Consider the following 16,791-nt stretch of genomic DNA (forward strand, 5'->3'; position numbering starts at 1 on the left):
GGATTGCCCCTGTGTTCCTCTGCCTTCCAACACTGGTCCAGTCTATACAATATATCCTTCTTTAATAACTCATTGCACATATATGTATGATGGGAGACCATTTCAGGGTATGATGAATAGGATGATAAACATCTTTGCTAATAAAGATATGAAAACACCTTTGACAACCTAGGAACCTTCTTCACTATCAATTGTATTCTGAAAAATAACATTTAAATCCTCTCAAAAGGTTCTGAAATGAAAGATAGCTTGAACACCCCACCATGGTACCAAGAACTTTGATTTCCACCTACACTGTTAACTTCGGTTAGATTAACCTGTGACTTTTTTAAAATCACTAATCCCAAATCATTATTAGCTCTAGCAGTTTCCTTCTTGCTTTGGTTTCTTGTGCACAGAAGGAAGACATTTTTATGGCATTTGACAGAAATGCTATAAGCCACGCATACCACAACAGATGGGGTCATGACAATGGGAAGACAACAGCCATGCATTTGTGAATCAACCTCTGGTTGTCTAGAGAAGGAAGAAGAATCCTATCACAATATAAGAAATGAATGTTGTACTTCATCTGAAATTTTTAACCAAATATCCTCCTATTCAAACACAACTTTCTCTACCTTTCCATAAGGAATAATAAAATATAAATCATTTAATATAGTTACTCATTCCAATAAAGATAAAAGGCAACCTCATACATTTTAGAACATTTTGAAATGCCTATTCCATTGTGACTTTCCTTCTGAAATACACAGGAAGCTGTGATGCGAGCAATTTTGCCACTCAGATCCATAATTATAAGGAAGCAAATAATTTAAAATATAAATTGTCACTGCATTAGCCATCACATTTACATATCTGTTCCAACCAGTAATTTCCATAAAAGCCAATCTTATTTTTAAAGGCCAAAATGTAAAATAATTAAGTTGTTGTTTGTACTCTTTTGAATGAGCAGATTTATTTTACTGCAATTTTTTAAATAAATAAAAAATAAATCCAGTCTGTAACATTCAGCCTTGAATGACAGCTTGTTAACAAGGCAGGAAAGAAACAGGTGAGTGTTTAGCTTAAAGATTTCTGTAACTGAAATGAGCATCATGCCTACCAGATTGGGTGGCCACAAGGAATAGGACCTGAGAAAATAATCCAAAGCTGCCTGAGTGTGATACAACTCCCCTGGCTTATTTTGGGAAGAAAAAAACTCCCACTGTATTTTTCTTAACTCAAAAATTAATTCCTTCCTTTAGGGGAAAAAACTTAATTTATAAACTAGGACAGGCTGTCTTAACTGCAATAACAACGATTCCAACTCACCACAAATTCAATGTAAGCCACTTTGTTCACCTTAAATTCCATGGGTTTCATAACTTCCTTTCTGTCTTTGAAACAGGAGAAAAAGAAACATGATGAAACACATTCCAAGTATTCATTCCCTAACTTGGGACTGAATACTGGCTTGCAAAAGTAAGCACTGGATGAGCCAGGAAGTGGGAAAGTAGTGTACACAGGCAAACTCCTCTTCCTTATCCTCACAGGAGACTGCCCCAAGAAATTCTAGAGACAAGACCACATGTTTTTGAAATTCCTTCACCAGCATTTGTTTCTACCACTGAGTGCATACTCAGTATGTATGAGGGCCACCTAGACAAGTTGAGACTTACATTGATATCAAAGAAATTTTTCAAAAGAAGATCACCCAAAAGTAAAGAAAGATGCGACTCTTGTTTTTGAGGCCATTACTGTTGTGAATAATTATAGCATAAGAAATTTCTATCTAGCATTCTGTCTTGATCATTTTCCTCTCTGCATTAAATTATTTAAATGAACATCATCTCCGGCATAATTTTTTAAACTTTGACTCAAAGAGCAATGCGCTTGACAGCTCTTAACCTTCGTACGCCATCTCTGCACAACCAGGACCTCAGATGGCCACCACGTCTCCCTGTTTGCTTATTTTCTTTACTGCAATCATACTTCTACTCTGCAGGAAAATGTCACCTTCCATTGTGCTAGCACAGTAATAACCTTTCCTTGCATTCCAAGTGAAGTTATGATAAATAATGTCAACCTTAATTTCCTAGTATTTTACACTAAATCACAGAGAAATCAACTGTAAAATGCTTTGCCTCACTTTCCTCTGGTGTAGAAACTTTATGAGCTGATGCAAACTTTGCAAATCATCTAGAGTTTGCCCCTCCAACTTATGGCAATAGAAACTGAGGCACAAAGAACAAATGACTTACTTTAAATCACACCATTGCTGGTAGATGCAGGCATAGACTCTATCCCAGCTGCTAGGGTAGAGATTTTTACTCCTTGCCAGTCTTGGTTTGTTTTGTTTTACACCACATATAGCTTTCATGTATTTGTTCAAATAACCAGTGCTATTGATGAAAAAAAAATCAAACCCCAACAACTTCCCCAATACTACTAGCTCAAAATGAACATATCAAACTTGATTTTCACTAGAACGAAATTATTGTTTCACATTAAGTACTGAAGTTTAATAGTTATTGAATATCATTTTCTGGACAAGAATACCAAGTTAGTTCCTCATATTTGTCTCTTGCCAGCTCCAGGCCTGCTTCATCTGCATCTTTCCATTTCATGAAAATGCTAATTCTTCACTGTTGTCTGTGACACCAGCTGTTCATCAAGGATCAAGACCTGTGGCAAAGCCTCTTGGTTTGTCAGCAACATCTCCATTCTTCTTCAATTTGCTATCCTCAGGGTCACTATCAGATAAAGATTTTTCTCTTTGTACCATCTTTTTCTTAACCAGCTTTCTGAGAATTCAGAAAGTCTTTAATTAACTCTAGGAGATATCACTTTTCCTCAGGTGAGCAAGGATCATACCTGTAAATCCCTTCCACTTCAAGAAATAATCCACCTTCTCATTCACTTCACATCAGTCTAGTACTTTTTCCACCACAAATTCTTTAGGATCTGCTTCTGACCTTTTTCTGGACTCTTCTCATTCTGTTTCTCTCCTATTTTTTTTGCAATGCAATTTTATTGGAAACTATATTTTATTGCAGGCTTGAAAAATTATTATTCAATACCCTGAGATGTTCCAGCATCTGGGGCATCTCCCCACCCTTGTTTACTTGGCTTGCAATATGATGGAATGAAAATGATCTTATAGTTGAAGAAACCCAGAATGCAATCAGCAACTTCAGATCTCAAAACTTTGAGTGTCATAAGTGACACTATTAAAAAAAAAAAAGTGCACCTGAGAGGAAGCCCAAGGACTGATACCAAACAGACCTATGTTCCAACACAAGAATGCTCTAGTCACATGCCATCTTTTTGCCTCAGGCTCTGCCTGCCCTAAGAAACCTTGCTGGAAAGTGACAGAACCCCATTCAAAGTGACTTAATTGAAAGGAAAATGTATTGACTTTTGTATTTGAAAAGCCCAAGGGAAGCTTCAGGCATGGATGAATCTAGGCTTTAAAACAATGTCATCAGGAACTTCTCCCCATTTCTCCCACCACAGTAGAGCAAAGAAGACTCCAGAGGAAAGGTAAAGGCACAAGTTGGTTAGGGAACTTGGGACCCAAGGATTGACACATGGTGAGTTCTCTGGGATTTCTTATTGTATTATATATCCCAGACTTGGAGTTGGAGAAGTCAGAAACTCAGAAACATCAGTGAGTGCAGACAAAAAGAGTCTCCCAGAAAAAAAAAACCTGTCCTCTAGCCAAAGAACTAGGAAAGGGAATTTGAGAAAGACAGGAAACTTATAGAAAATAATAGCTCCACTTTAGCCAAAGAGCATGAAAAAACTGCAATCCCACCTACAGCCCAGTCAGTGGAGAATGAGTGAGGAGCCTATTCTTTCCCCACAGGCAGGCCCTAATGAAAGTGGCCCATGCTGCCATGGGTATGGTGTTAGAGAAGACTGAATAGGGAGTCAGGACTTTCATCCCCATTGGTGGTAATTAGGTCCCTCTCCCATGGTAAATGTCATAAAAGGCCATATTTGACTCCCACCCTCATCCAATGGCAAAGAAGCCACCCTCCAGCAGTAGTGAGGACCACCCCCACAGTGTCTTTGGAGGTCAAGTGGAGAGAGGTAATGACATACCCCATCCCCTCCCAGATAGGGTGAGGGCAGTAGTGGCCTAGTGTGCAGCCTACACTACCAAGGCCAACTGGCTTTACTGGAGAACCCCTAGTTATTTCTCCCAACAGAGTACCAACGAAAACTCTCAGGGCAGTGAATGAATTATGGACCTTGAGCTGTCCAGACAGAAGCAACAATGCCCCTCTTGGGAATTCTCAGTGTGAAGGTGTCGATTTGAGCCTGCCCAGCTGTTACGGGGTGATGGTGACACCTCATTCAAAGGGAAATCATGTGCTAGCCACAGATTTATCAGTTCTTAACCTTGGGTTCAAACACCAGCTGCCTGAGGATAGAGAATAATAGGCACAAGCTGATAATTCTAATTGGGCTGTTTATACCCTCAACTTCAGTTCTATTTATCTTGAAGAAACTTTCTCACAACAAATCCTTTTGATGTTTAAACCTATATAATAAATGTGCCAAGCTTGCTAGTGATTACTGTTTCCCCATCAAGGTTTCCGTGATCCACCAGCTGGCTTAGTCTCTATTTGTGTGTCTGCTTGTCTTTTCTCCATCCCCTCCCCACCAGTCCAGGTACCTGAAATAATGGGCCTTTCAGGATATGGCAGAAAATCAAGTGGAAAAGCTGCACTCCCATGTCACCTGGCAGTTATGAGGCAGTGACTCCTTCCCCCACTGGCCTGTTATGAGAAGAGGTCTTCTAGAACAATATGTAAATAAGATCCAGAGTAACCTGATGTAGGACCAAAAATATCCAGAATACAATAAAAATCATTTATTATACCATGAACCAGAAAAACCACAACTTGAATAAGAAAAGATAAGAGATGCCAACACTAAGACAGCCCAGGTGTTGGAATTGGTTGACAAGGATTTTAAAGGCATCATAAAAATGTTTTTATGAGCAATTACAAACATATTTGAAACAAATGAGAAAATGTATTATAAGCAAAGGAATTTCCAACAACAACAGAAAAATAGAATTTATAACAAAGATGCAAAAGAACAAAACTGGAGGCATTGCACTACCTGATGTGGAAATCTACCACAAAGGTCTAGTAATCAAAACAGCATGGTAATGACATAAAACACATAAACCAATGAAACATAATGGGGAACCCAGAAAAAAAATATCTATACATTTATGGTCAACTAGTTTTCTACAAAATTTCCAAGAACACACAATGAGGAAGAGATAAGTTTCTTCAATGAATGATGTTGAGACAAGTGGATAACCACATGCAAAAGAATAAAATTAGATCCTTATCAAATACCATTAATAAAAATCAACTCAAAATTAATTTAATACTTAAACATAGATCTGAAACTACAAAACTACTAAAATGAAGCAAGATAAAATTTTCCTGACATTGTTTTTGTCAATGATCTTTTTTTCCAAATATTTTTATTAGTTATAGATGGACACAATGCCTTTATTTTATTTGTTTATTTTTTATGTGGTGCTGAGAATTGAACCCAATGCCTCACATATGCTAAGCAAGTGCTCTACCACTAAGCCACAACCCCACCTTCTCAATGATCTTCTCAAAAGCACAGCAAAAAAATAGACACATGTGACTACACCAAATTAAAATCTTCTGTACATCAAAAGAAACAATCAACAAAGTGAAGACAAAACATACAAAATGGAAGAAAGGAATTACCTGCAATCCATTTTGGTTTAAATCCAGAATAAATAAGAAACTCAACTCAATAGCAAGAAAACAGCCCAATTTAAAGATGGGCAAATGATTTGAATAGATAATTCTCCAGAGAAGATGGCCAATCAGTATATTAAAAAAATATTTATCATGGCTGATCATTAGAGAAATATAAATCAAACCATAATGATATATGATCTCACATCTATTAAAATAGCTACTATCAAAAAGATAAAATGTAAGTGTTGCTGAGGGTGTGAAGAAAAAGGAACCCTGTACCTTGTTAATGGCAATTTAATTTAATACAGCTATTATAGAAAACAGAATGGGGAATCCTCAAAAAATTTTTTAAAATAAAGAGCATACTATAGGGATACTGCCACATCAATGATCATAGCAGCACAATTCACAATAGCTAGACTGTGGAACCAACCTAGATGCCCTTCAATAGAAGAATGGATTAAAAAATGTGGCATTTATACACAATGGAGTATTACACAGCACTAAAAAATTACAAAATCATGGAATTTGCAGGGAAATGGATGACATTAGAGCAGATTATGCTAAGCAAAGCTAGCCAATCCTTAAAAAACAAATGCCAAGTGTCTTCTTTGATATAAAGAGAAAAAAAATTGTTATGTGACCCAGAAACCTTACTATAGGATATCCAAAGAAAATGAAAAAAAACAAGTATGTTGAAGAAACAGACACTCTCCCATGTTCATTGCAGAACTCTTCACAACAGCCACGATTTGGAATCAATCTAAGTGTCTACGAAGAGATGAATGGATTAAGAAAATATGGTATGCATATACAACAGAATACTGTTCCACGTTTCAAAAGAAGGGGATCCTGTCATTTTCGATAATGTGGATGAACTGGAGGACATTTTGTTAAGAGAAATAAGCCATGTGCAAAAACATAAATATCTCATGATCTCACTTACATATGGAATCCAAAATTCTCAAGCTCAGGAAAGTGGAGAATAGAATGGTGACTTCCAAAAAATTGGGAGTTGGGTCGTCTAGAGGAAGGTTGTTCAAAGGATATAAAATTTCAGCTAGAAAAAAATTTTTTCAAGAAATCTACTATACAACTTGTTATTATAGTTAATAACTATGTATCCTGTATTTGAAAATGGCTAAGAATAGATTTATTGTTTTCTTAAATACAAATAAATGATAAGTATGTGGAGTGATATATGTATATTAATTAGCTTGATTTAGCTATTTCACAATATGTACATATTTCAAAGCATCATGTAATACTCTGTAAATATATAATTTTTTTAAAATAACCAAATGGAGTTAGAACTGAAAAATACAGTAACCAAAATAAAAACTTAATGCATGGACTCAACAGAATGGAGAGGACAGGAAAAAGAATCAATGACTTTGAAGTTGGCACCATAGAAATTACCCACTCTGAATAACAAAAATAAAATTGTCTAAAGAAAATGAGCAAACCTTCAGGAAACTGTAGGTCCATAATAAAAAAAAATAGCATTCATGCCATTAGATGGACTTCTAGAATAAGAAGAGAAAGAGTTCCCTCTGCACATGTTCCTTACTCTTCTGGCCAGGTGCAATGATTATGTTTTCACCTGTCTTTCCCTTCACTAGACCCTGAGCAGTAGAAGAGCACACTGTTTTCCATCTCTGCATTCCCAGTCCCTAACACAGTGCTTTGGGTATGGTTAGCAATCAGTAAAAGTAAGTGAATGTATGGACTCCATTTTGTATTTTCCTATATTTTATCCATAACATTTATGAAACTCAAAATTAAGATTCAAATTTTGGAAATTTTTATTTTGATTTTGCTAGAGAATGTCATAGTGGCAAATTCTTTTGAAAACCTGTCCACCACCAAATGAACACCTAAAAACTGGAGAAGTAATTTCCTCCCAGGGAACTAGTCTACTTGAATCTAATTTAATATCAAGAATGATCCTTTCAAATGAATACTACAGTTGCAAGACACTGAGTGTCTTGTGAACTTTCTAATGTACAATGATGTCATTAAAGCAGAATATAAGATTATGAAAGCATTTTATGAAGAAATGGGCTCTTTATTCAATTTCTCATTTAGAGCACAGTTATAAAAGTCAATTCATATTCTGAATTTGGGGAGGCAGGTTGGAAAAAAATCTATGAAAGTAATTTCATGTTTTATGGATGCAGAAATTGTAGTTCAAAAATAGATCATTTATCATTTTTACTTTGATGCACTTGCTTTATTAGCCACCTAGATCAAAGAATACTAAAATTTCCCAAAAAATATCTAGGTATGAGATGTTTTAAGAAAAATGATACAAGTTCTACTATATGTGGTTTCTAACAGGACGTCTCTGTGAAGACTTAAGTGCACCAAGGGAATAACTGGATGACCCCATTTCCTAAGTGTAGAAGCCTTAGCAATTTTACTCTGATCTGACCTGAGCTTCATCACAGCAGTAGAACTGACAGGACTCATCCAGATGACTCACATTCTCAGGCTCACATGTAAATGATGCCACACACTCTAAGAACTCAAGGAGACGTTTTCATTGACCAGGAGCGTTTGTTCTCCACTCAACACCTGCAATATTCTGTTTCCCCCTTTTGTCCTACTGATAGAGGCTGAACTCCACGGATTATATCAGTAGATTCTGAACCTCCTGACGTCTGATTCCAGAACTCCAGCAGGAGATCAGCATGAAGAAGAAGGATGAGGTTGGAGTATCTGTTCCCTTGCTTCCTCTCTCTGAGGCTGCCTCTGACTCTCTCAATGTACATGACTCTCTCATCTCAGATTCTGGAATCCTCCTTTAGTCACCCTGGTTTGAAGGAGTCATCTCTATTCTATTGAGACCCTGACTGACAAACAAGAAGAGGAATCTAATCTTCAGACATATGGCCCTATGAGGCCTCAGGAATTATCATGGCGCCACAACAGAGCACCTCTCTCCTCTCTTGTATGAGTGCCCACCAAGTTCTCTGGCCCTCTATCCCTATCCTGCCTTAGGAAATTGCTATACAGACTCCCAACTTCTGTTTCTTGGGACCTCCCTTTCCTGTGAGGTTTGCTGAGCTCCCTCTCTTAACCCTGGTTCATTTATTTGCAGTGCCTGCCTCCAGAAAGGGGACAGCAGAGACAACTACTTTTCTGACACTGCATTCTAATCACTTTGCCCTCAGACTTGCCTGACATTTCACACTTTATAATATAGAATGTGAGGTGTTTCTAAACTCTTTTAATTTTTATTTGTTTTTTTAGTTATACATGACAGTAAAGTCTATTTTGACATATTTATACAAACATGAATCATATCTTGTTCTAATTAAGATTGCAGTCTTGTAGATGTACAAATTGTAGAGATTTATTTTAGGGTATTCATATATACATTGGAAAATTATGCAATATTTCTAAACTCTTCAAATAGTTAAACTTCTTGGTTCATTATCAAAAGCAATTAATTTATTTTTTATGGATTTGACTAGCTTAATATTAAAATATTAATCTTATTGTCCTCATTTTAAAATCTAAAAGAATGATATTGTTGGGCTGGGGATATAGCTCAGTTGGTAGAATGCTTGCCTTGCATGCACAAGGCCCTGGGTTCAATCCCTAGCACCGCAAAAAAAAAAAAAAAAAAAAAAAAAAAAAAAGAATGATATTGTTTCCCAGTACAATGGGAAACATGAAAAAATGTGAAAAAAAAACCTCAGATTCTAATAAAAGTCCAATGAAATAAAATATTTCCCTAATGGAAAAACAAAGGCAAAAAATAGTATTGATGATAAAGATCAATATTAGAAAGATTTTTTCTTTACTATTATTGCTTTTCACAAACCAAAAGATACCTGCCTAATTGGAAGAATTCTATCTGTGCCTGCAATTTCAGTAGTTGTCACATAGTGGATTAGGTCAGTTCATGAAATCTTAGAATCCATGCATAGAGTTTCTTCAGTCAGGTACAGAAAGAATTGGGGGTTAAATTTAAAATTCATATATATGAGTTTTTTCCTACAAAGATATAATTTCTTGTTAAGAAAGTAACGTGCATATTCTAATTGTAAGTCATGTAATTCACCTCAAAGGTCAAATGAAATAGTGAATTCTAAATACAAATCAAAAACTATCCCTTTAATAAATTCTTCTTGCTTACCAGGTGCAGTGATGCACACCTATAATCCCAGCTGCTTAGGAGGCTGAGGCAGGAGGATGAAAGCCAGCCTCAGCAAAAGTGAGGAGCTAAGCAACTCTGTGAGACTTTGTCTCTAAATAAAATACAAAATAGGGCTGGGGATGTGGCTCAGTGGCTGCCCCAAGTTCAATCCTCAGTACCCCCAAAAAATAAAAAATTTAAAATTTTTTTAAAACAAATTTTTCTAGCTTAATATTTGCTTTTCTTTATATAATTGCCCTTGAGACTTTTGAGGTTCCTAACTGCTTGAAATCTTGTCTCTCACACCTTTAAAAGAACAGTTCCTGAATATGTCCCAGTAAACTATGGCTCAGGAGGCTCCTCATTTTTCTCCAATCTTGATTTTCTTCCAAAAATGCTGAGCTTTTCCTGGTATGTCTCTTGTGCCTGCTTCCTCTTAAAATGCAGAAGTGTAACATTCAAACATTAACCAGCAATCTAGCAATTAGTAGACCTAAATATGCAGAATTGCCCTATTCATGTAGCCTGGCTTATTTATGCACTAATGAATGATAATTTACTGCACCAACAAAAGTACAAAAGTTTCTGTCAACAAGTCATTCTACAATCATAGAAATATTGACTACTCTGAAAAAATGGAAGGGCATCTCTTTTTTCCCCTCTTTCCTTTGTTTTTCTTTTTGTTTTTAGCCACAGAAAGATATTAGTGACATATAGGTGAAAAAAAAATTATCTCAACTGAATAAGACAGTTATGTTACCATACTGCTTACAACATTAAGATTTATTTTGCTTGAAGCAAAGTTAAGATTAAGGAGATGATGTTGCTAACTCCACACGGGCTCATAAAACACAGTGCTATTACTACGACCTTAATACGGAACTTAGGATGACCAACATCCATATTGCTTTATAATGGTCTCATATTCATTTAAAATTCAGTTGTCGTTTGTCATAGTTCTATTTCCCATTTTCTTCTAAACTGCCTAGAATTTTGGTTGTGCAAAATAATTTTTTACTTCTTTACTAACTGTGTACTTTAAAACTTCACAGTGTCCAAAGGTTAAAGTCAATGAATTATTTAAAATATCAAGAACCACTCACCCCATTTTCTAGTTTGTACAGTACTTTTGCAGTGAATAAGAATTGTTGTATACACCAACATCAGCAAATATGATAACAAGATCATGGGAAAGTACTTGGCAATTTTTTTAAACTATATTACTTTTTGTCAATATTTCCTATCTGTACCTATGTATCTATTTATCTAAAAATCTCAGTTCTGCCATACTTCAGATGACTTCTCATCCTGAATCCCAATCATTAATACCCGTGGGAAATCTCAGCTCTGCCATACATCATGCTACCTGAGGATAGTTTCTTAACCACTCGGATTCTGTTTCTGTAAGATGGGGCTAATGAAACTTCACACAGTCTTTATGATGTTTCTTAAATTAAATAACATATGTAAATGCTCAACATATAGTTTAGATCACTTTTATTCCCCTAACTCCATTCTGCACAAATATCTCTAGACACTGAGCCAAAATTAAATAATCAAGATTTAAAACATTATGATGGGGGAAAGAATATTTACTTTGTACCACTATAAATAGTACAAAAGAAATTATAGTTTCATTCTTTATATTTGAAGACATTTCGCATATTCCTATGTATTAATTAATACAGAATTATTTTTAGGTTAATTGCATTTTATTTACATTTTTAACAGGTACCTAAAAACATAAAAGTTATGCCTATTTAGGGGCAACTATGTAATATTTAAATCAGTGTGAAAGTATCTTACTTCAATATTTATCATTTCTTTATAACAAAAACATTCAAAATCTTTGAAAACAAAACAAGACATTCAAAATCAAAAAGCTAGAAAGCTTTTTGAAATATACGGTTCATTGTCATTATCTGTACTGACACTCTGCTGTGCAAGAGCATACCTAAACTTCTTACTTCAATTTAACTGTAACTAAGTACACACTGACAAACCTCCCCTCATCCCTCTCTCCCCAGCTCCGGTAAACACTATTCTACTCTCAATTTCTCTGAAATCAACTTGTTTTTTACATTATGTAAAAAATACTCATACGTTTTTTTGATATTTATTTACTTATTTATTTCATGCAATACCATTCATAAGATTAATATAAAGTATACACACTGGTATTTGTCTTTCTGTGCTTGATGTATTTTATTTAAAATAATGATCTCCAGTTCTATCTATATTGCCACAGATGACAGGATTTCATTCTTTTTATGGCTGAACAATATTCTGTATTTTATATATATATATATATATATGAAAATGTGATATATATATTTTTTTCTTTAATCATCTATTTATGGACACTTAGATTGTTTCTATTTCTGGGATATGTTGTCCCTTTATCCTATCAGTTCACTGATAGAGGCTGACCGCTATGGATTGTATTGATAGATCTGGACTTCCTGACTTCTGGTTGGGGTATTCTAGCAGATCAGAGGAAGGAAGGAAGATGACTACTGCAGTGAATGTGGGAATACAGATCTTTTCAAAACCCTGATTTTGTTTCCTTTGGAGATATGTCTAGCAGTGAGATTGCTGGATCACATGTTTTATTAATCTGAAAAAAATCCCAAATGTCCCTTACCAAGTCATTGTCTTTGGACTCAACTTACCAATAAGATGAAGTAGTTAAACTAAACCATCTCTTAGATGTGTTCAATTCAAAGTTATAATAAAACTAAGTTTCTGACACGCTATAAGGGAAATATTCATGTATTTAGAGTATTTATGAATTAGTTAAATCACAGGCTAGGCTGCGCCGTAACAAAAAGGCTCAGAAATAAAAGGGATTAAATAAGGCTCAATTTCCTTTCCCTCTCAAGTAACTGCCCAGCCATTCTGGGGTAGCAAGGCAGCTTTGATCCTAATCATTTAGAAGTTTTGTTTACTCTGCTACCTGCTAAGCTAACAGAAATGCTGGCATTTCTTGGGGAATGTGTTTCTTTTTCCCAATCCTGAGAAAAATTGGTTGAGAAGAAAACTAGGGGAAGCATCATAACTTTCCCATGAGAATTCAAACTTATTAACATATAGAATCACTGGTTTGAAAAGACTCCAAAGGAAAAGTGGTAGCTATTCAGCAGTCCTGTTATAAGTGTGTGCTCCTGGCCCTTCCTGCTGCTAATAATTTATTTCTGGGGGAAAAAAAAGTTTAACTCCATTTATACATAAAGTATGTATACTTTACATAAACCTTATGAATGGTATTGCATGAAATAACAAGTTTGGAAAGCAAAATAGGCCTTTAAACTGGCAATTTTGACACATGCTTTATTGGAGGGTTGTTAACCTTGTTGGGAAAGCTGAATGTGACATTATTTGAATACTACTCCAATCATGTTGGCTGACATTTTCCAGAGTTTGAATGTTCCCTATAGGCTAAAGTTCTTTTTTAAATATTATATGACAAGAAATGCAAAGAGAGAAAGATATGAGTGTTGTGGAATACTCCAACATAAAATCAGAAACCGATCTAAAATCTGAATTAGACAAAGCAATTCAATTTCAACAGCAAAACTAAAATATGGGCAAGTAGGCAAAATATTTTTTCCCTTGAAAAAAAGGAAATGAGCTTATGTGAAGACACAGATGCCCTAACAACCAACCTGAGGGGCTTTTGAAGGCACATTTGACAGTCCAAGCAAGGTCAATGCAATGTGAAAGAAAGTCTTCTACAACTTCTTTATTTGTCACAAAACAAAGAGAAAGACTATGAGGGCAAGTAACGCTCTGTGTGTCTTTAAATATCTTATTTAATGATGATTTTTAAATATCAAATTTTTGTAACCATATCTTATTCTTTAATGATTTGAAATGAACTTCATATCATGTTAATGTTCCTACCTTTTAATGCTTTCTGTTGTCAAATATCTACATCATGTAAAATTATTATATATGCTAATAAAGCATATACTCTTGCCATAATATATTGGTTCATAGCAATAATAAACAGGTATTCATCATTATATCTTTTTAAAAAGAAAATCTCTGAAACTTTTAGTACAACTCTATCACAGAAAAAAGATTTGCTATTTACTAACACTCATTACATTTAAAAACACATAAAGTATAGTTTTAAAAATCTAGAATAACTTATTATTCAGGGGGCTGAATCCCAATCATTAATACCCAGGGGAAATTTGGAAATATTTACCATTGTCCTATTTGGAAGTTGAAGTCAGGAACAGTTGCACCGAGATTCCAGCTTCTTGAACAGGAAAGAAAGGGAGTCTGAGACAAGCAGATTCTCTTAAAGGAAAAGGGACAAATCCACACACATCTTTTCATCCCATTAAAGTGAGAAATTAGCCTTGTGGTCATTCACAGCCTCTCCTTGGATCTGGGAGCACAGGAAGAGCAGCATGTCAGGGTGTGAAGACAGAGTAGGTACCCATAATACCCAAAGTTTTATGTTTTCAAAAGTAAATTAAGGTAGTAATGAGTTTTTATCCAAATATTTTTTTTCTCAAACATACAGTAGGTCAGATATTGTTTTCTGTGTCTTTGAATAAAGTGATAAGGGGAAAGAAAGGACATTAGGAGTAACACAATAGAGATTTTTTTTTAATCCTAGAATATTTAAGGACAAATTGGAATGGAGACCATATTAGCCACAATGAGAAATAATATATGTGGATACATGAAAATAAGAGAGACTGGGGGAACGTGAGATGATATTAACAGATAAAGAATATTGCTCTGGTATAATTAAAATAATTCCCAGAAATTTTAAGCTCTTTGTATCTAAAATGTCTGTGTTTATATTGTATAGCACACCTCACATAAGTATCAGTTATATACTAGTCATTGCCAACCTATGGGTGACACTTTTAAACATTAAAATCTTGACCTGAAAAATCAAGTATGGACCAAGACAGACATCTATCTCTCATCTTTCCTATAGGAGCTACTGAAATTCTTGCACCCATAGTAAGGAGCAAGAGTTAGACTCATTTATGTCTAAGTTCACCTAAGGAATAATCACCTACCTGCAAAAAAAAAAAAAAAAAGAAGAAAAGAAAAAAACATTCTACAGTTGGTAAAAAATTTATAGCCTGATATCAATTCCTAGCTGAATAACAAGTGAAAATTATTCTTTTAACATAGCTGTGAGAAAAATCTGTTTGAATTTGGTGTTAATTAATCTCCCTTCTTTTTTTCTTTGCTGAGCCACCTCTGTGTGTCACACACTGTGCTTGTCCCTTGCTGGTCTGAGCTGATATTGATTTCTTCTCTATGTTATAAGTTGCCTTGAATGCCCAGGTCTCTGGCACTGCATTGATTGCTAAAGAGCAAAAACCATTATCTGATGCTGCCTGCTTCACTTTTTACACAGGAATGGACAGAGGGATCACAGTGCCATGCCCTCTGACTCCATTGGAGATTTTCTGTATTCTCAGCTATGAGAAAAATGTTTTCTTAGAGTTCAAGCAAAATGAAAAATATACCCTCTCCAGAGCAGAAATATGGATAGTGAAACTTCCTATGAGTTACTAATAAATATCATCCTTAGTCATCATTCTTACAGTTCCCGCATTAACTCTGGCTTCAAAGCATTCTTTGGTGTTTTAGTCAGCTATTTCATTGTTGTGACTAAAAGGACCCAACCAGAACAATTACAGAGGAGGAAAAGTTTGAGGGCTCATGGTTTCAGAGTCTCAATAGACAGCAGGATCCATTCGTTGGGGCTCGAAGTGAGGCAGAACATCATGGTGGAAGGAAGTGGCTCTCATCACGATCAGAAGCCAATAGAGAGTTTCCACTCTCCAGATACAAAATATATACCCCAAAGCCACTACCCCAAGTCCCACCTCCTCCAGTCACACCCTACCACTTCAATTACCACTCAGTTAATCCCTATCAGGGGATTAGTTCACTAATTCGGTTAAGACTCTCATAACCCAATCATTTCTCCTCTGAACTTTCTTGCATTTTCTCACATGTGAGCTTTTGAAGGACACCTCACATCCAAACCATATCATTTAGTGATAGCATTTTACAAACAGCCCTGCTCATTATAAATGGACATTGGCCAGGTCTACATAAAGTATCACTTGAACTATATGTTCCACCTTTTTGTTTAGTTTTGTTTTTGCATCTCTGTGCATGGAAACCATGCAGCAGTGAATGCAGTGAGTGCCTGCACATGCACAGTACCTCCCATGTCCACAGAGCCATTAATTCCCTTCACATAGTCCTGCTTCAGTGGGTTGACCACTCTGGTCAATAAGTGGCATTCACTGGTTGCTGAGTCAGATACAAGTGCTTTTAAAGGAAAGTAATCAGGAAGTTGAAACACTGTAGAATTTGCCATGTCTTCAAAATTCAGTGAAAATTTTAGACATATTTTCTGGTATTGATAATCTTGGCCACTTTCTGCCCATTGAGGGATGCTACGAATGTTTGGCCTCAGACTCTGTTTTAAATCTATGCTTCTATGATAAGAATGCAGAACCAGGACAGACATGCTGAATCCCATTTAACAGACTTCAAATAATGCTGGTAACTTGTGAGTTTCATAGTGTTTCATTATTTTATAAAAAAAAATGATAATCCCAAGAATGTTTCATTCAACCAATATAAAGACAGAAGAATAATAGTGTAATTAAAGAAGAAACCAGGAAGGAAAGTGAGGAAACCTCAGTTTCTTTCCCAGTGGTGTCTTCAGGTAATATTTGACTAGTTGTTGAACCTCTATGGACCACTGTTTTCTCATCACTTGCACAACAAGCTAATTGAATGATGGCTCAGTTCCATTATGAGATGCTAGATGGGACAAAACAAATCAAGTGGAACAGTTGCTATGATGGAAGGCCATTTGTCCTAGTACTGACG

The 16,791-nt window shown here is 35.6% G+C and overlaps 1 pseudogene across 1 annotated transcript; it reads right to left on the reverse strand.

Moving 5' to 3' along the window:
* Nucleotides 1-2,616: 2,616 nt before the first annotated feature.
* On the reverse strand, nt 2,617-16,270 carry LOC308649458 (annotated as a pseudogene). The gene is made up of 3 exons: nt 16,114-16,270; nt 2,857-3,022; nt 2,617-2,786 (listed from the first exon to the last, which is right to left on the reverse strand). The product of its transcript is annotated as an uncharacterized misc_RNA (transcript).
* Nucleotides 16,271-16,791: the final 521 nt, after the last annotated feature.

Source organism: Spermophilus citellus (genome assembly GCF_964194105.1).
Source record: "Spermophilus citellus genome assembly, chromosome: 5".
NCBI lineage: Eukaryota > Metazoa > Chordata > Mammalia > Rodentia > Sciuridae > Spermophilus > Spermophilus citellus.